Below are 20,710 nucleotides of genomic sequence, written 5' to 3' on the forward strand. Positions count from 1 at the left end.
TAAAAAATCAATCAACCAAGTTAAATAAACTTTCTCAAGTAATGATCTTTTCAAAAATCAATTTTTATACGAATATGCTCACTCAAGATCAAAACTTTTCTAATGATAGTCAATAGCATGTAATGGGATGAGATGAGAAGTTCTTAAGAATGATAACTTGAAAGATCAAACCTGAATACTAGATTGAGGTACGTTTGAGTGAATGAATGCCCTTCGATTTTCGAAATGGATTTTCCCAAAGACAATGAAAGTAGAAGGAAGTGCAGACAATCAGCTCAAATTTCTCTACAATCTTGCAATACGATGTGTTCTTCTCTTGTTGTGTGTCTTGGCCCTTTTTAGGGTTTAGATATTCAGTATATATAGTGTCTTACCCTTAGGATTGATCTCAGCCGTTGAATCAAAGAAATAGCTCGCGAGTTCATTTAATAAAAAACAAGTTTTTAAGTTTCCCACAAGTGCCTGAGGTTGAAAGCCCAGGCGACCGAAGTTCCTTAAGCCTTTGAAAAATCAAGTTAGAATACAGGGTCAGGCGCCTAAGGAGGTAAGTTTAGGCTCCTGAAGTGGGTTCAGGCGCCTGAGGTTTCAGGGTCAGGCGACTGAAGAGCCTTTGCCAGGTCTGTGTTTCCCATTAATTCTTCAGGCTACCGAACTTAATCTTCAGGCTCCTGAAGAAATTCTTCATGCGACTAAGGTTGAGTTCAGGCTACCAAAGTCCCCTTTTTTTCAATTTTTCTTTTCTAGTTTAAAATTATGCTTTGCTCCTTTTCTTGGGTCTTTTATAAAACAACTTTTCCATTATTTAAAAACATATCTAAGTCCGTGGAAGTTCCCTAATGATGCACATAATATGCATGAATCCTAAAATCATCCTAAGTTATGTTGAGCCTCAAATTAAATCATATGACAATGTAAGTACATAAGTTCTAAATACCCATTCCCAAGCTGTTCTTGAACTTTTCCGCTTGCATCTTGATTCTTGTACTTTTTGAGTTTCATGGATCTTGTCAAGATTTGTAAGCTTTACTTGAAGGTTTCCATGACTCATTGTCTTTCCATGCATGCTTAATATAGTTCCTGTAGTTCCTGTTCACAAACTCCATGCACAGATCAAATGCCAAGTGATTTGTCATTATCAAAAATGGATTGGACTCATAGAGTCAATACAGTTATAAATTATTTCCCCTTACCTGCTCCTTGGGATTCAACCTAAAATCACACAAATATGAGACCCTGTATTCTAAAAATCCCAACTTTATCAAATCTCAGGAAAACACTCATTTAATACTTCCTAGGTTCCATATATCTCAAAATAATAATAAAACCTTAAATTATCTCACTTACCCTGGTTTTGGGATGTTTCCCAAACTTTTCAAATCGAAATTCTACTCCGCCTATGTTGCAGAGAATCTTCCCAGGAGTCTCATGGTAGCTTCCGATAGTTGACCTAAGGAGAAATGAGGCTAGAATCCTAGAGAGAAGGTGAGAGGGATATTTTTCTAGAGAGAGAGAGAGAGAGAGAGGCTACATGTAGAATTCTCTGGCTAAAAATGAAAGGAATCTTTATTTATTGGTAGGGATTCGTTGACGAGACACGTGGACTCATTGATGAGTTCAAGAACACTGTTTGTGGATGAAATCGGAAACTTTTCGACAAATTTCAGTAATATGAAAACCGCTTCAGTAACTCCTCGTCGACGAGGCATGTGCCCTCGTCAACGAGCCAAGGTAGAACGCTTGTTGATGAGACCAGTTGGTTCGTCGACGAGTTCTTGCTGACACCCTTTAAAATATTTATTTTTCTTCCCATTTTCCCTTATTTTATTATTTTTATTAATTAAATTTTCTGAGTTGTTATAGATTAATTGCTAAAGTATCTTGTGATTTTAATTGTACAAATATGCTTTAACTGAGAGTGTTATTATACAAACCAAAGTTGTTCTTGTTTTTGTATTGGATTGATGATTCAGGTTATTGGATCGTCGCCTAGCAAAAAGGGGTATTCTTGTTAAAGAGGGAACTCCACCTAAAAATGAGAGAGGTTGTAACCTTAGCCTAATAAAGAAAGTTGAAATCCTCACAGCGGTTGCTTGAGGCAAGGACGTAGGCCGCTAGCAGAACCTTGTAAAAATCTGGTGTATCTCTCTTCTTCCTAAGTCTCTTTAAATTTTTGTAAATATATTAACTGCGTGGATGTTTTAATATTTGCTAGAAGTTGGAATATTGTTGAACAAGAAGATTATGATTGAATCAAATTCAAATCTTAAAAGCTGAAATAGTTGAATATACACCTAAGTATCTCGTCTATTTTACAAGATATTTTAGATTGGTAATATTCATTGAAGTTATTCTTATTCATTGTTACAAATAAAATCAAATCTGAAATTGTTAATATTGAAAATTGAATTGGAAACATCATCTTTGCATAACAATAATTATTAAATTAAAGTGGTTGATAAAGAGTTGAGTTGTTGATTGTAAAAGCATAATTAAAATCAACTTAAGATTTAAAAAGGGTTATATTTTTTTTAAAGAAGTTTAAAAACCCAATTCACCCCCCCTCTTGGGAGCGCACCTTACTTTTCATATATATCTTCTTTTTCTTTGCTCTTCTAATTCTTCATGGAATACGCTGGACTATATAAGCTTTAAGTCCCTCAAGCTTCTATTTTTCCTTTCCCTTGTGTGTGACCTAAATTATAAACTTGTTCACATTCTATGTACACACATAAGATACTTGTACTTTGTTAGCATCAAAATAGGGATCACACTCAAAAAGTCAACAATCTTCCCATTTTCAATGATGACAAACACACACGAGCAAATGGGTTTAGCTTGAAAAGGCTCCCCCATACAATATGCACACTTTTAGAAATAAATAGTATAGTTTAAGCATATTTAAGAAAGAAGATATTTAAAATTATCATGCATTTATATTTAACATTAAAGCTCAGATGCTTATTCCAATAAGAGCGAAAAAGTAAAAAAAAGTTTACAAAATTTTACTTAAATAGTCCTCTCCCCCTTTTGGCATCAACAAAAGGGTTAAGTTAAGTTAAAGCATTTTGAGCATCAAAAGATTTAGCTTAAAAATAGAACTCCCCTTATTTGATTTAAAATCTGGGCATAGCACGTATAAATAGTAGTATAACTGGTCAAATGGGATAAATACTATATGACATGTTAAACATGGTAAGATTAGAAATATCCACAAACCTTTGCAATTTAAACACTTCATAAGACCTTTGAAAAATTTGAGTTCAAAGCACATGACATATGATAGCAAATATAGGTTTGAGTATAAGTTCAGTCTAACTGGTTAGCATGTATTTTAGTATATAATTAATGAACCAGTTATGCAATGCAAAAAAAAAAAAAAAAAGTATTTTTAAATTTTATGATACAAAATTTTAACACAGATAGCACATGTCATGAAAGCATTTAAGCACATAAGCAAGAGATAAGATATATTTTAGTTTTGAACCCCTTTTGCCAAAAAAATTTTCCCCTTTTTGATATTATCAATGATGACAGGGGTTTATGCTTTGCTAAAAAAGAAACTTTAATGCAAAGCTCAAGCAAGCAATGTTTTTCTAGTTTAGCATTTAAGAGCATTCCAAAATATAACCAGAAAAAAGCAACCATATGGATCTTAAAGATGGATTATTAAAAAATTTTGAAAACTTTGTGGAAAAGCAAGATATTTCGATTTAAAATATTCAATTTAATCACATACTTAAGCACATGCCACGGTGAATTTAAAATAGATCTAAGCCAAAAATATTGGTAAGCATAATAAGATAGAAATTTGTATCCTAACATAAATGCAATGAATTGCTTATACTAGTCAAGGATTAATTTCATTAAGCATGCCAAGCAGTATGAGCAATCATTTTAAAGCAGCTATACTATATATTTATCAAGGCATTTTATCATTTGACTAGTATAGTCTTCTCTATAGATCACACATGCATTCCAAAAGAGGTATTAAGGCATTGCAATAGTGCTCATAACCTAGAACAAATCATATCTAATCATGAAGTTTTAAGAGCTAGATATGATGTTCAGGGTTTCTAAAAGAGCCTCAATATTTAAAAAGTGAAACATGATGCAAGTGAGTCGTTTATGTTCTTTCTCTAAGAATGGAGCTCAGCTCCCCTGAATATTCTCAAGCATGCATTTTCTAATCAAGGTTGAAGTTCAGTTATTTATTCTTTTATCATTATTCACTCATCCTTTCAAAAATATTTTAGCATGCATCCTATTATAATCATTTTAGTGCATAGATTGTGGATTTTGATTATTTTGGAAAAAATCTAACGAAATTTTGGTAGCATGCAATCTATAAATAGAACATTTCCCTATCAAGACATGCACCCACTACAAAAAATGAGGTTATTAGTGAAGGATCAAAACCGTAACTATTAATCAAAAAACTATCACTAATAGTATTAGTGATGGTTTTATAAGTATTAGTGACGGTTTTAAAATAGTTCCCATAACTGCCGTTAGTAATACTTATTAGTGACGGATTACTACAAGCGTCACTAATAATATAGTAGTAGTGACGAATTATCACTGTCATTAAAATCATAATACTGTCACTATAAATTATACATCGGCTCAGCTTAAATTTGTTATTAATAGTAACGAATTTGGAAACCGCCACTACAAGTTGAGTATTAGTGAAGGTTTCAAAACCGTCACTAATAGTGGAGTATTAGTGACAAATATAAAACTTTCACATTTCTTGGGCTTTAGTAGAGTATTAGTGAAGGTTTCAAAACCGTCACTAATAGTAGAGTAGTAGTGACGAATTTAAAATCTTCATTAATTCTTTTGTTTTAGTGACAGTTTTAAAATTCGTCACTAATACTGTACAATTAGTGAAGGTTTTGAAACCTTCACTAATACTCTACTAGTAGTGATGGTTTTAAAATTTGTCACAATTAGTCTACTATTAATTTTTTTAAAATATTAATTCTCGTAAAAATTTGTAATTATATTTTCCTATACATAACATTAAACCAAAATTACTAAAAAATTCATATATCATTCAAATTTATAAATAATTCAAATTCATATTCAAATACATTATAAAAATTTAAATTCAAATACAGAAATTCCATATGTTCGAATAAAAAAAATACAAAAAAAACTCAAAAGCTGCATTCGATTGTAGCATGACGCCATGCTGATGTTGTGACAGCCGCAAACCCTACAAATTAAGAATTATAAAAAACTTTAGCATACGATTTTTGAACATATATGTGTACGTAGTATAAGAATCAATGATTTGATAGCAAAATAATCGGACATTCAGATATAATTTAAGAAAAAATGATACAATTTAAAATAGCTAAAAGCTTCATATAATAAGAATTAAATAATGTAATGTGTTCATGCATCCCACAAGCAATCAATATAAGAATATAGTTCTATGAAAAAATAGAATGTGATGTTCATGGTTTACATGACTTCCTTAGGACACAAAAACAATTATAATAATCAAATAATGCAAATGAGCCATGCAGGTGGCGTCAAAAAAACTAAAGAAAAGAAAAGAACCCATGGAAGTATCTAAAGCAATTCTATATTTGTTGAATAATAACAAATTTTTCTTGGTAATCTTTAATATGCCTTAGAATATAACCATCATTTTTCTGCAAGCTATAATATCCGTATATAGTGGCTTTTACAATACCACCTTTTTCCATTCTGCAAACCAAACATAACTTAAGTTAATCTATAATTTGGTGCTTATAGCTAAAAATAGATAGCATAATGTCATAAAAAAAAATTCCTGGGACACCTAACAACATTCTAATTATATAGTTTCAAATTGAAGGAGTTAACTAAAAAATGAAACAATCAAGAGAACTTACAAAAGCTTTAAATGTAGGGCGATGAGCAGCCATCTCATACATATAGCAGCCTGGAAAATAAGAAACAAATTAAACCAAAGACTCAAATAATTGTAACTATCATAGATACGCCACAAAAAAATATACCAAGTGACCAAATATCAGATTTGAAACCATATAGAATATCTGCAAGCAGTTTAGGACACATGTTTGACTAGCATGCAATATAATAAGTTCTTAAGCATCAGTTAATTAGAGATGAAGTTTAAAAATGAAACAATAAAACAATATGTTAGAATATGAGGTATATAACAAGTATTTCATTTCAAGCATGCAACATTCTATAAAGAATTTTCACTCATCCTTTCAAAAACATTTTTAGCAAAATCATTTCTGATTTCATTTTTGAGAAATGTTTAACAAAATTTCAGCAGCATGTTGACTGTAATTTGAACAATTTCTCAAAAAAAAAAAAAAAAAAAGACCTGACAAGGAGTTTATATATAGAAGGGCATGCAAGAATCCTAGATTTACTACCAGTATGCAATACACAAATCTGCATCAGCCATGCAAATGACATTTACACTACGAGTATAAACTCAATCCAGTATATTCACAATATATTCAATGAACACGCAATAGTTGCAACTAACATGCAATATAATTAGTTTTTAAGTATCAGTTCATTAAAGATTAAGTTCAAAAATAAGACAATAAAACAATATGTTAGAATAAGAGGTATGTAGCAAGTATTCCATTTCAAGCATGCAACATTCTATAAAGGATTTTCACTTATCCTTTCAAAAATGTTTTTAAGAAAATCATTTATGATTTCATTTTTGCGAAAGGTTTAACAAAATTTCGGCACCATGCCGACTGTAATTTGAACAATTTCCTAAAAAAATTTGACCTGAAAAGGAGTTTATATATATATATATATATGGAAGGGCATGCAAGAATCCTAGATTCAGTACCAGCATGCAATACATAAATATGCATTAGCCATTCAGATGACATTTATACTACCAGTATCAACTTAATCCAGTATATTCACGAGATATTCAATGAACACACAATAGTTGTGATGAACACGCAATATAATAAGTTCTTAAGTATCAGTTCATTAGAGATGAAGTTCAAAAATAAAACAATAAAACAATATGTTAGAATAAGAGGTATATAGAAAGTATTTCATTTCAAGCATGCAACATCCTATAAAGGATTTTCACTCATCCTTTCAAAACATTTTTAGCAAAATTATTTCTGATTCCATTTTTAAGAAAGTTTAACAAAATTTCGGTAGCATGCTGGCTGTAATTTGAACAATTTCCCAAAAAAAATTGACCTGAAAAGGAGTTTATATATATAGAAGGACATGCAAGAACCTAGATTCACTACTAGTATGCAGTACACAAATCTGCATCAGCCATGCAGAAGGCATATTCACAACTAGTATAACAACTCAATCCAGTATTTCATAAGAGATGCAATATAATTTTAATAAGAGCAGAAAGCCTTAACACAACACTTATATGGTAAAAATACACTAATAAGAAAGGAATATACATTCAAATGGTGAAATTTGAGATTAGTTATTCCTTCTCTATTCCTTATTATGAATTCACAAAAAGTTTTACATTTTTATTTTCTTTATGGTATCAAAGTAGTTTTTTTGTATAACTAATTGTAACTAATCTATTATAATCACTCTATTTCTAGGAATAGATATTCCGTGAACTAGATGTTGGGTTAGTGAATGAAGAAGTCCTAGTACTCAGGAAGGCATATTCAAATTTCATTTCATTTTTTTGTTTGAAGGAACGTGATTTATTTCTATTTTCTTGATCAAGGCTTACAAATTCCAAAATATAAATTTGAGAAGTTATGTTGAGGGGATTACATAAGGCGAAGTGTCAAATCTCTATAAGTTATGTTGAGGGGATTATGTCATTTGGAAGTGGATGTGTTTGGCATTGATACTTCTATTGGTGATCATTCGTATAATTGTCATCCACATTGCCACCAGCTTCAGCAGTTCGTGAATGCCTCATGGAGGATTGAACATCCTATTATTCCTTCTTTGATTAAACTCATTATTTTGAGTTATTCGATTAGGGTGTTCTTCATATTGTTTATTTGGGTAGGTGGGTTAATCTACTCACCAAAAAAAAAAAAAAGGTGTAATTTGGTGTTTAATATTAATTAGAAGAATGTATTTAGTCTTGTTTTAAGTTCGATTAATAAATGAGTTGAGTATGAATAAGGTCGAGCTTGATTCGTTAATTTAATGAGGCAATTGAAGCTTAGTCTTGAAAACTTATTTACTAAACATGCTAGAGCTGTGTCACGTAAACTTGTACAAGGTGACATTGCACACATTCCCTGGATCCCGCATATACGGGAGCTTTGTGCACCGGGCTGTCCTTTTTTGTTTGTATCTTTAAAAATATAGTCAAAAAAGATAATAAATTTTTTTTCACAAAAAAAATAGTGCCAACATTTTAAATTGTTATTCATTTATTTGATAAAAATGTTATAAAAGTGAAAAATTAGCTAAGTCTTTTGTAATTTTTGAAAAACTAAAAGGAAAAATAAAAATATATTTTGCACAACTTAAAAAGTCCTAAGCCTTTTTTATTTCTTTTAAAAAATACGCACCTTACTAAAATTGAATCGAAATACACATGAATATGTGTTACGATAAAAATAAAATAAATAAAAATCAAACCCTAAATAATTTTTGTATTAAAAAAAATGAAAAAAATCAAGATGACATAAAAGTCCCATATTTTAATTATTGGAATGTCTCTAATGGGACATTTTTGTAAACTCCTATAATAAATAAGAAAATATGACAATCAAAATTATTCTAGTTCTATCTTGACCAATCATGTTATAATTTAAGAGCAAGTCAAAATAAAATACTTCAATTAGATCAACAAGAAGCAAGTCTTGAGTTTCATTAGGCCAAATTGGATACCCGAATCTTTTTATAGTAATTTAATACAATCTTCTTTCTTTATTTAAGCTAGGGCATGATATATGAGAAGAATAATTAAGATGAGAAAGAAATGAAATAAGAGTTTGAATGAATAAGCATGATGAGATCAAGTGATATATTTGATTTCATTCCCCTAAATTCTATTCCATTGCAACACACCAAATATGCTGTGAGTGCATCAAGAATGAATTACTTTAATAAAATAAATATAAGGAAAACAAATAAATTTAGAACAAAGAAAACCAAAGCCCAAAAAATAAAAAATAAAAAATAAAAAATAAATTTTATAAAATAATTCAAATGTGATAATAAAAACAACATTTGCATCCAAAAGATATATTCAAAAATCATAAAATTCTACACACAATAAATATTTTGTTACAAAATAAAAAATAATGATTGGCATCCAAACCCAAATTCAGAGGATTTGGGTACCCTTGAGACATGTGCCTCGTCAAATAAAATGGCACGACATAACAATATGATCTCATGTAGATGCAATTGATCTTATTTTATTTTACAAACATTCTTAGCTTCTTGTGCGCATAGGTAGCCATTTGGCATCATGGCAAAAAATCATGAAAATAAAAACTAAGAATCAACACAAAAAATTAAAAATTGAAAACCAACAACTTATTTAGTCAATAGTTTTAAAAGTAAAATAAATTAAAACTTGATTAAACAAAATTCACTTTATCCTTAAATCAGATAAAAAATTTGACTAAAATAATAAAAATACATATTTAAAATATTATAAAAAAAATAAAATAGTATAATTAATACTCGCAATGAAAATAAACTGAAATAAAAATATGAAGAAAAAATACTAACCTCCGTGGTGACAGCGAAGGTGAGGGGTTGCAATGGTGACAACTTTTGCGAATGAATGGCGACAAGCCCTCGGCTGCGATGGTTAGCTAACGAATGGCGACGGGCCCTCAGGCTGTGATGGTCTGCAATTAGCGACGGCCCTTGGGCTGCGACGAACGACAATGGTGCTGCGATGGAGAGAGGAGAATTCAGAGGGGAGGATCAGGAGAGGAGAAGGGAAAGAGATAAGGGAAAGGAGGGAAATAAGGAAGATTGGGGCGAAACCCGGTAAATAAAAGAACTAGTAGTGATGATTCCCATAACTGTCACTACGAGTGCAAAATGAATTAATTTTTTTTTTAAAGAAAAAAGTGACGAATATTCCAAACCATCACTACTAATGGACTAATAGTGACGAATATTCCAAACTGTCACTACTAGTTTAAAATAAATTTGTTTTATTTATTAAAAGAAAAGAACTAGTAGTGGCGAAGCTTCCAAACCGTCACTACTAATGGACTAATAGTGATGAATATTCCAAACCATCACTACTAGTTTAAAATAAATTTATTTTATTTATTAAAAGAAAAGAACTAGTAGTGACGAAGCATCCGAACCGTCACTACTAATGGACTAATAGTTGTGAATATTCCAAACCGATACTACTAGTTTAAAATAAATTTGTTTTATTTATTAAAAGAAAAGAACTAGTACTAACGATGCATCCTAACCGTCACTACTAATGGACAAATAGTGATGAATATTCCAAACCGTCACTACTAGTTTAAAATAAATTTATTTTATTTATTAAAAAAAAAGAACTAATAGTGATGAAGCATCCGAACCGTCACTACTAATTGACTAATAGTGACGAATATGACAAACCATCACTACTAGTTTAAAATAAATTTTTTTATTAAGAAAAGAACTAGTAGTGACAAAGCATCCGAACCATCACTACTAATGGACTAATAGTTACGAATATTCCGAACCGTTACTACTAGTTTAAAATAAATTTGTTTTATTTATTAAAAAAAAAGAACTAGTAGTGACAAAACATCTGAATCATCACTATTAATGGACTAATAGTGACGAATATGACAAACCGTCACTACTAGTTTAAAATAAATTTGTTTTATTTATTAAAAAAAAAAAGAACTAGTAGTGACGAAGCATCCGAACCGTCACTACTAATGAACTAATAGTGACAAATATAACAAACCGTCACTACTAGTTTAAAATAAATTTGTTTTATTTATTAAAAGAAAAGACCTAGTAGTGATGAAGCATCTGAACCGTCACTACTAATGGACTAATAGTAACAAATATTTCAAACCATCACTACTAGTTTAAAATAAATTTGTTTTATTTATTAATATAATAATAATAGGGATAGTTAATTAACTGTCACTAAACAGTTCCTCTTAATGATGCATTGAAATCATCACTAATACCCAAATAATCGTCGCTAATTGTTTCCCGGGGTAGTTTTTTCCAGAAAAGTGGTTTCCCGTGCTAGTTTGAATGGGGAAACTGGAGTATTAGTGATGGAAGTATTAGTGAAAGATGAAATCTCTTCACTAATAATCGAACTATTAGTGACGTTTTTAAAAAAACTATCACTAATACTACAGTTTTAGTGACAAAATTTCATCCGTCACTAATAGTTCCATCACTAAAAACCAGTTTTCTTGTAGTGACCAAAACCTAGTTGTTTTTCAATCAATATGCAATTTATAATATTGCATCAGTTATGCAATTGGCATTCATACAAGCATGAATTTCAGTAGTTCAATCAACAGTTCATAAAATAAAACCATCCATCAGAGAGATGATTTAATCATTTTAATACATTATGGATAGTATGCTGCAATGTTATTCAGAAAGGCATATAAACATATAAGTATGATTATGAGAGCATTTTAATTTATATAACCATGAAAGAGAGATGTTGCCCCTCAGTTTAGCACTATCACCACCTTATGCCTTTCTTTCATCTTTTCATTTTTAAAGTTCTTAGCCAAGTACTCTAGATTTTCAATGATTATTTTGGCATTGAATGCTTAGACTTAATGGACCCAAAAGTCACAATGAATATTCTATTTTGTGTGATAAGCCTGTTTAGCCTCTTTTCTTATGAATCTAAATATGTGAGAGGCTAGAGTTCGAATGACTTATCATTTAAACTGCTCGTGTATAGGTTTCCTTTGATATTGAAACCTAGGCAGTCATCTTAGCCATTAAACACTATTTTAAGGATATAAAGCTCTAAATGATTTGATTTTTATTTGAGAACTTATGAAAAGAGTTTGAACTAATACTCTTAAAAGTCAAATCATGCATTAAGTTTAGAAAAGTTTTCAAGATGATTATGAACAGATTGTATTCAAGATATGTTCATGCAAGTGAATATGTCCAAACTGTTTAGACAAAGAGCATCAAGGAGTATATGAATATTTTTTAACAATGCTCATTGGTGATTTATGCTCTTTCATAATTGGAGGGTATCCTTTAAATATGATAACAAAGTCGAGCAAGGGTACGAACCAAGGAATAGATAGGATCTTTATCAAATGCTATCGTGGTATGGTAAAAATTTCCTATGGAGGAGTAAACCAAAGTTAGGGAATTTTTACGGTTTAAGCACAGAGGGAAAAATTTATTATAACTAGTTAGAGATTTGATTCCCTTAGTAGATGCCCTAATTTTGATTATGGAAAGATGTCCTTTAAGATTTGAGTGATGACTAAATTTTGATCAAGCTTTTAAGATCAAAAATGAGTTTTAGGGTAAGATGATATATAGTGTGAGATTGATACCTAAAGCTCAATTTGTGCAATGGAAAAAAGATCCTTAACTTAAGATTTTCATGAATTAAGTATTATGAAATATTTATCACATAAAAAAAAAAAAAAAAAAAACTTTTGTCCTTTTGGAAGTGGTTTTTACTCAAGCATGCTTCTGAGATATTATACAAGATAGTGATTTATGGTTTTCCATATGAGAAATATAAGGTTCCAGACAATACAGTCAATTAAGCTTTTAACCTTTACTTTGAACAAATCAAAGGATTATATGGAGACTGATGTCTCACTCAAGCATACACATTCCTTTTTAGTTTAAAGCTTGCATGTTGTAGCCAATAATTTCATATTTTAACCAATCATTAAGATATATATATATATATATATATATATGTGTGTGTGTGTGTGTGTGTATTAAGTTCATATTGGATATATTACTTGAATTTTCGCGTTGGCTTGATTCACTGATGATCTTAGTTTAAGAATAGAGTACAGTGAATGTGTATACTAAGATTAAAAATTGTAAGCACGCACCACTTCCAGAGCCTATAGTCATCACTACCCTAACTAAACCTACGATCTAAGGAAGAGTTAATAATTATCGAATTCCTGTTTGTTAGCTTTGGTGTATTTCCAAGAGGGGGGTGAATTGGGTATTTAAAAATTATTGCCTAGGTCAATCGGTTTAACAGTAGTATTACTCAACCTAGGGACTGTCTATGCAATTATAAACCCAATCATTCACAATAGTAAAATATAAACATTCATGTGCTGGAATTTAGAATGCGAAAAGTAAAAGCACGCACAAGAAATGTTATCAGGGTTCGGCCAATTGTGCCTATGTCCCTGCCTTAGCTGCACCAGCACAAGGATTCCACTAATGCTCACTTAACGGGTGGAGCAGCACTGGTTACAACCAAGTAAATTAAAGGGGCTGACCTCAACCAGTACGCCTTACTAGGATGGCGCACCTAACTTTCCTAATCGGGTCTAAGCCAATCTGGGACTATTCAATAGGACTAGTCTCCCTCTTCAAGCTCACGCTTGGAATACAACAAATATAAAATTTGTGTACAAATAAATACTTCTTATACAAGCAAATATGTACCACTACGCACAATATAATCATGCACCTCAATGATGTATGAAATATAAGATCGGTGCTCTACGTGTGCAATCAACACTTAATATTATGGATAATCTCAAATATGCACAAGAGTGTATAAACAAGATTTTTTTTGAAACACAATATAAAATATCTTAATGCAAGATTAGGGTTTCTAAATGCCAATCAGAGTATTCACAATTTCAAAAATATTTTCTCAAATGTATCTAGCATAAGAGTTGTTTGAAAACTAGCTTTGTAAAATTTTTTTGCACGCAAAAGAATAAGCCCAAATGAGTATTGCGATGATAATGCAAACTCACTTAGCTATATGATTTTTCCCAACCAAAGATTTATCAAATGAAATCGAGGGAAAAATTTTTGCTTTACTCTCACTTTGAAAATCAAATAATAATGAATATGTTGAGAGTATCTAGCAATAACAAACAATAAATGAACACTCACAAAGTAAGATTTCTCAAAGGAATGAAAGTATTTAAGTGTTATGGGGTTAGAATGAATAAATAGGGTTTAGAAAATTTGAGAGAGTTTTTGGCTAATCCTATTTGTTAATCACCACTAATTTTTGCAAATGAGCCCCTATATATAGATAATGGGTAAATTATGACCGTTAGGGACATAAGGGTATTATTAAATTTTTAAAAAAAATAATTAAGAAAATTATCCCTATTTAAAAACATTGACCTCTGTAAAAATTAATTTAACTCGAGAAGCTTGGGTGCTCGATCCGAGATTCAGGTGCCCGAATAGACTCAGTCAAAAAGGCATTTTTAAAGAGTTCAGTCACCTGAGTCTAGGTCCAATTTGCTTAACAAAAGTCGGAAACATTTTTCGCACGGTTCGGGTGCCCGGCGTTCGTCAACGAATTCCAGTGGTTCGTCAACGAACCCATAAAGGAACTTTGTTTACAAGGAAGGTATTTTGTCGCTGAACCTGAAATTCCCCAAACCCTCGGTAATTTCTCATTGACAAGACACGTGTGCCTTGTCGCCAAAATCTATGGGAAATTCATAGACAAAGTCCCTGGGTTCATCGACGAAGCCCTGTTTTCTCCCTTTTTAAATTTCCTTCCCCTTACTCTTCCCTTTATTATTATTATTATTATTATTATTATTATTATTATCCATGAATAAATTTTCTAGGTCTCTACATTCTCCTCTCCTTATAAATTTTCTAGGTCTCTACATTCTCCTCTCCTTATAAATTTTCATCCTTGAAATTTTCCATTTCTCACATTTCCACTTCTAAAGAAAAACACCACCATTTTATTAATCATCCTCACTTATGGTAGAGGAATACCATGGTTGCATAGGGGTTCTGGGAGTTTACAACCACTGAATGCAAATTCTCCCCAATACTATTAAAACCAAAATACTACCTATACTATACAAATCCAATTACATAACTTAATCCTGGTTCCCACTAAATAGTTGTTGGTATCTCTAGTGCATCTGCTCCTCTAATTCCCAAGAAACTTCCTCTACGACATGGTTGTGCCACGAAACTTTTATTAGCAGTATGTTTTTTGTACGCAGTTCTTATTCTTTCCAATCCAAAATTTGCACCGGCACTTCTTCATAAGACAAGGCATCACTAAGCTCCAATACCTTATATCTAATCACATGGGAGGGATTTGGGACGTATTTCCTCAACATAGAAATGAAAAATATTTCATGAATTCTTGATAAAGCCATTGTTAATGCCAGCTTGTAGGCAACTGGACCAACTCTTTCAAGAATCTTGAATGGTCCAATATACCTAGGGCTCAGTTTACCCTTCCTCTGAAATTTCATGACTCCTTTCAACATTGCCACCCTTATAAATACGTGATTCTAAGCATCAAACTCTAACTCTAGATGATGAGTAACTGCATAACTCTTTTACCTTCTCTGCGCTATTATGATCCTATCCCTGATAAGTCTCACTTTATCCTGAGTCTATTGTATTAGCTCGGGCCCCAATATTTGTCTCTCCCCAATCTCATCTCAGTACAATAGGGATCGACATCTTCTGCCATATAATGTGTCAAATGATGCCATCCCAATGCTGGCCTGATAGCTGTTATTATATGCAAACTTGACTAGTGGTATAAATTGTAACCAACTGCCTTCAAAGTCCAGCACGCATGCACGTAGCATATCCTCCAATATTTGTATCATCATCTCCGTTTGTCCATCTTTCTGAGGATAAAATGTTGTGCTGAATGACAACTTATCACCTATACCTTCTTGCAAACTCTTCTAGAAATGGGATGCAAACCATGGGTCTTGGTCTGAAACTATGGACATTGGCACGCCATGCTTTCTCACTATCTCATGAATGTACAATTCTGCCAATCTGTTTAAGGAGTAGTTAACTATGGTAGGTAGAAAATGGGTAATATTCATACGTCGATCTACAACTACCCAAATGACATCCTGTCTATGTAATGCCTGCGGTAACTTAGTGATAAAATCCATCGCTATATGTTTCCACTTCCACTCAGGAATAAACAGTGGTTACAATGACTCCGCCAGTCTTTAATGCTCAACTTTCACCTGCTGGCATGTCAAACACTGTGCTACAAACTTAGTAGTCTCTCTTTTCATTTTGCTCCACCAAAAAGATTCCCAAAGATCCCTATACATTTTAGTGCTACCAAGATGCAATGTATACAAGGATCTGTGCGCTTCCTCCAGAATCACTTTCTTAATCTCAGGATCGGTAGGTACATATAACCTGGTATGGAACCTCAAGGTCCTATCATCTGAGATACTAAAATCTTCCTCCAGACCATCATGTACTTTCTCTATAAGCTCTACCAGCTCTGCATCACTCCTCTGAGCCACTTTAATTCTTTCATGTAAGGTTGGTTGCAACACCATATTGGCAATAAATGCCTGATGATCACCCTCTATGAGTTCTATCCCCGGTCTCTCCATATCCATTTGAACCAGATGCTGGATCTCCACTGCAGATACTGATGCCTTTCCCACTAATTTCTGGCTTAAAGCATCAACCACCACATTAGCCTTTCCCAGGTGGTAACGGATGGTGCAATCATAATCTTTTATCAGCTCCAACCACCTTCTTTACCTCATGTTCAATTCTTTCTATGTGAAAAGGTGTTTTAGGCTCTTATGATTAGTGAAAATTTAACACTTACCCCCATTAAGATAATGTTTCCAGATCTTCAGCACATACACTACTGCTACTAGCTCCAAATCATAGGTAGGGTAATTCTTCTCATATTCTTTCCATTATCAAGAAACATACACTATCACTCTCTTCTTCTACATTAGAGCACAACCAAGACCTTTATGTGAGGCATCATTGTAAATCATGAAACCCTCTTCACCTGAAGGAATTATCAACACCGGTGCAGTGATGAGCCTTTGCTTCAAACCATCTCAATACATATTTTTAAAAAATTATTCAATATGTTAGGTGTGTTGCATGATATTAATATGAGAACAATACATTTGTAAAATATTTTTATATTTCTAATATATTTAAATATAATTTAAAAATTGATTAATAATATATTTTTATAAATTAGTTTATAAATATTAAATTGTAAATATTTATGTTACATTTGGTTCAAGGAATGTCTATTCCCAAAAATAGATTAATTTTAATAGGTGAATTACAATTAATTATAAAATAAATTATGTTGTTACTATAAAGAAAATGATAATGTGTAACTTTTTATAAACCTATAGAAAGGAATAGATAAAGAACAACTATTCCAAAATTTCATAATGAGGATGTCTATTCCTTTGATACTACATCTTAATTGAAATAATTAGGAATATATAAAGAATAGTTATTCCCTCGATTATCAATTTTAAACTACATTTTATCTTATTCCAAGCATGAATATTCTACCGAACCTAATGAGTAATCAGAGTTATTTAAAAAAATTCATACTTTGTTTAAAAATTATAAAATACAAATATCGACATAAAATATCATTATAATACCATGTAAATATAGAGACTAGAAAAATATTTAAAAATATAAGATACAATATGACACAAATACACTAATTAAAACTATGACAAATATTGAAGTTTTATATTTACATAAAATTATAAATAAAAAATTAAATAGTATATTTTTACTATTTTTATTTTCAAAAATCTCAATATATGACATTTTTTCTATAAAATATTTAAAACTTTATTTCAATTTGTAAATTGTGATTTGCTACCTAAAATCTTAATCATTGTTAGTTTTTATTTACTTAACAATCAATTAATGAGTTTTTTAAAATTTTAGATAAATATAAAATTTAATATTTGGAGATTACCTTTAGTTGACGAATTTCATTTTTAAACTTGTCCTTTGAAAAATTATGTTATTATTTATCTAAATAATGTTGGACACTTCACAATTGTTTTAGAAAACATTAGAAGAATTTATCCATTGAGCTTTCAAGCTCAGTTGTCCTGAAAAATTTTCAAAATTCCTTCTTTTCTTTTTCTAAATTCTTTCTAAACCACTTCCCTACTATGTAGTAATCCAAGTTCTCTTCTAAAAATTATAAGTCTTTCTTCATTGAGAGGTTTTGTAAAGACACCCGCCCATTGATCATTTGTATTAATAAATTCAAGTGGTATATCCTCTTTTTGAACATGATCTCTTAAAAAGTGGTGTCTTATATCAATATGTTTTGTTCTTGAATGTGATATTGGATTTTTGGATATATTTATCGCACTTGTATTATCACATTTTATTGGAATGGTTGAATATTTTAAATTATAGTCTTTTAATTGTTGTTTCATGTATAGAGTTTGTGCACAACAACTCCCAGTTGTTACATATTTATCTTCAACTGTGGATAGAGCTACAAAGTTTTGCTTCTTAGAAAACCAAGAGACTAGTAATCGTCCTAGAAAGTGACAAATGCCACTAGTACTTTTTCTATCTATCTTACACCTTGCATAGTCGGCATTCGAATAGTTAATCATTTCGAATCCGGTGTCCTTAGGATACCAAAGACCTAAGTCCATGGCGCCTATCAAGTATCTTAAAATTCTCTTAACAGCTATTTGGTGTGATTCTTTGGGTGCTGATTGGAAACGTGCACACATTTACACACTAAACATTATGTCAGGCTTACTTGCCGTTAGATATAGCAAACTTCCAATCATTCATTTATAATGCTTCATGTCTACCAGTTTTCCTTTCTCATCTTTATCAAGGCTAATGGAAGTGCTCATGGTGGTTCCTATGGGTTTACTACTTTCCACATCAAATTTTTTAATCATATCTTTTATGCATTTTGATTGACTTATAAAAGTCTCATTCTTTGCTTGTTTAATTTATAGTCCAAGGAAATAGTTTAATTCCCCCATCATGCTCATTTCAAAATTCTTCTTGCATACTTTTTGAAATTTCCTTACATAGATTATCATTAGTCGCACCAAATATTATATCATCTACATAAATTTGAATTAATAGCATATCATCTTTCTTAGTTTTGATGAACAAAGTACTATCAACTTTTCCTCTTGGAAACCCCTTTTCTATTAAAAACCCACTAAGTCTTTCATACCAAGCCCTAGGGGCTTGTTTTAAACCATGTAAAGCCTTAGTTAATCTAGACACATAATCAAGATTTTTTATGTCTTTGAATCTGGGGGGTTGTTCTACATATACTTCTTCATTAATATAACTATTTAAAAAGGCACTTTTTACATCCATTTGGTATAATTTAAAATATTTATGGGATGCATAAGCTAAAAGCATTCTTATAGCTTCCATTCTAGCTACGGGGGAAAAGTCTTATCGTAATCTATCCCTTCTTCTTGATTATATCCTTTAACTACAGTCTAACTTTGTTTCTAACTACTATACCATTTTCATCCTTTTTGTTTCTAAATACCCATTTAGTTTCGATGATTGGATGATTTTCTGGTTTAGGGATTAATTGTCATACTATGCTTCTTTCAAATTGATTTAACTCCTCTTGCATAGAAATTATCCAAGAGTCATCATTTAGAGCTTCTTCAACATTTTTAGGTTCATCTTGAGATAAGATGATCTAGTGGTTACTCCTCCGGAAGGTTCTCCTATAATTTGATGTTGAGGGGACTTAAATAAAAGTTCACAGAATAAAAAAAAAAAAATTATTTTAACTGAACTCAACTTAAAACTAACAACACTCAACTAACTATTCAAAGCAAGAATAAAAAAAAACTGAAGGAAAAAGAAAAGGAAATAAAGAAAAAAGAGAGAGAGAGAGAGAGAGAGAGAGAGAGAGAGAGAGAGAGAGAGAGAGAGAGAGAGAGAGAGAGAGCTTGGGTGGAAGGTGGTTGTGGTCGTGGTGGGTCTTTAGGTTGCAATAGTGGCTGGTTGTCTTAGTTGGGATGACTAGCAGTAGCTGGGAGGCAAGACACAACAGGGGTGGCAGCTGTATACAGGAGCTGCAAGTCATGGAGTAGTAGAGGAGGAAGAAGAAGAAAAAGAAGAAGAAGAAGAAGAAGAGGGAGGCAGCAGTGGTGACTGGCCATAGCAAAGTAGCAGTGGCGGCAGCTGGCCGGAGCAGAGTAGCAGACCTCTCAGAGCAAAGGGTTCGTGAAAAGATAAGTGAGAGAAGGGAGAGGAGAGGAAAGGGGGAGAAGAAGGAAGAAGAGGGAGAGGAGAAAGAGAGAAGGAGAGAAGGGAAGGGAAGGAGGGGGCTTGTGGGCGTTGCAAGAAAGGAAGGAGAAAGGGAAGAAGGAAGCAAGAGAAGGAGAAGGGAAAGAGAGGGGAGACCAAGGGAAAGGAGAAGAGAAATGGGTATGGAGGGGCGGCCTCCTGAATAAGAAAAAAGGAGGAAATTTATAAGGGAAGAGGGCCACTACCCTACCCAGCGAGATACCTGAACTCGGCTGTATGGCCGGGTCACATCAGAGTTTTAGAATTTTTTTTTCTTTTCCTTTTTTTTTTTTCTTTTTCTCATTTTTTTTTCTATGAACAATGCCAATTTTGATCCTTCTAGAGCCCGTCTCTCTTGAAGCTTAAAATATGGAAGTTGTAAATAATCTTCTCATCTTTCTCCAAGATTTCAAATTGTCTCGATCGAAGCTTGGATGGGAAAATTATGTGCAAATTACAAACCGGTACCGGTTTTAGCTCC

This window comes from Malania oleifera, chromosome 4, assembly GCF_029873635.1.
Source record: "Malania oleifera isolate guangnan ecotype guangnan chromosome 4, ASM2987363v1, whole genome shotgun sequence".
Taxonomy (NCBI): Eukaryota; Viridiplantae; Streptophyta; class Magnoliopsida; order Santalales; family Ximeniaceae; genus Malania; species Malania oleifera.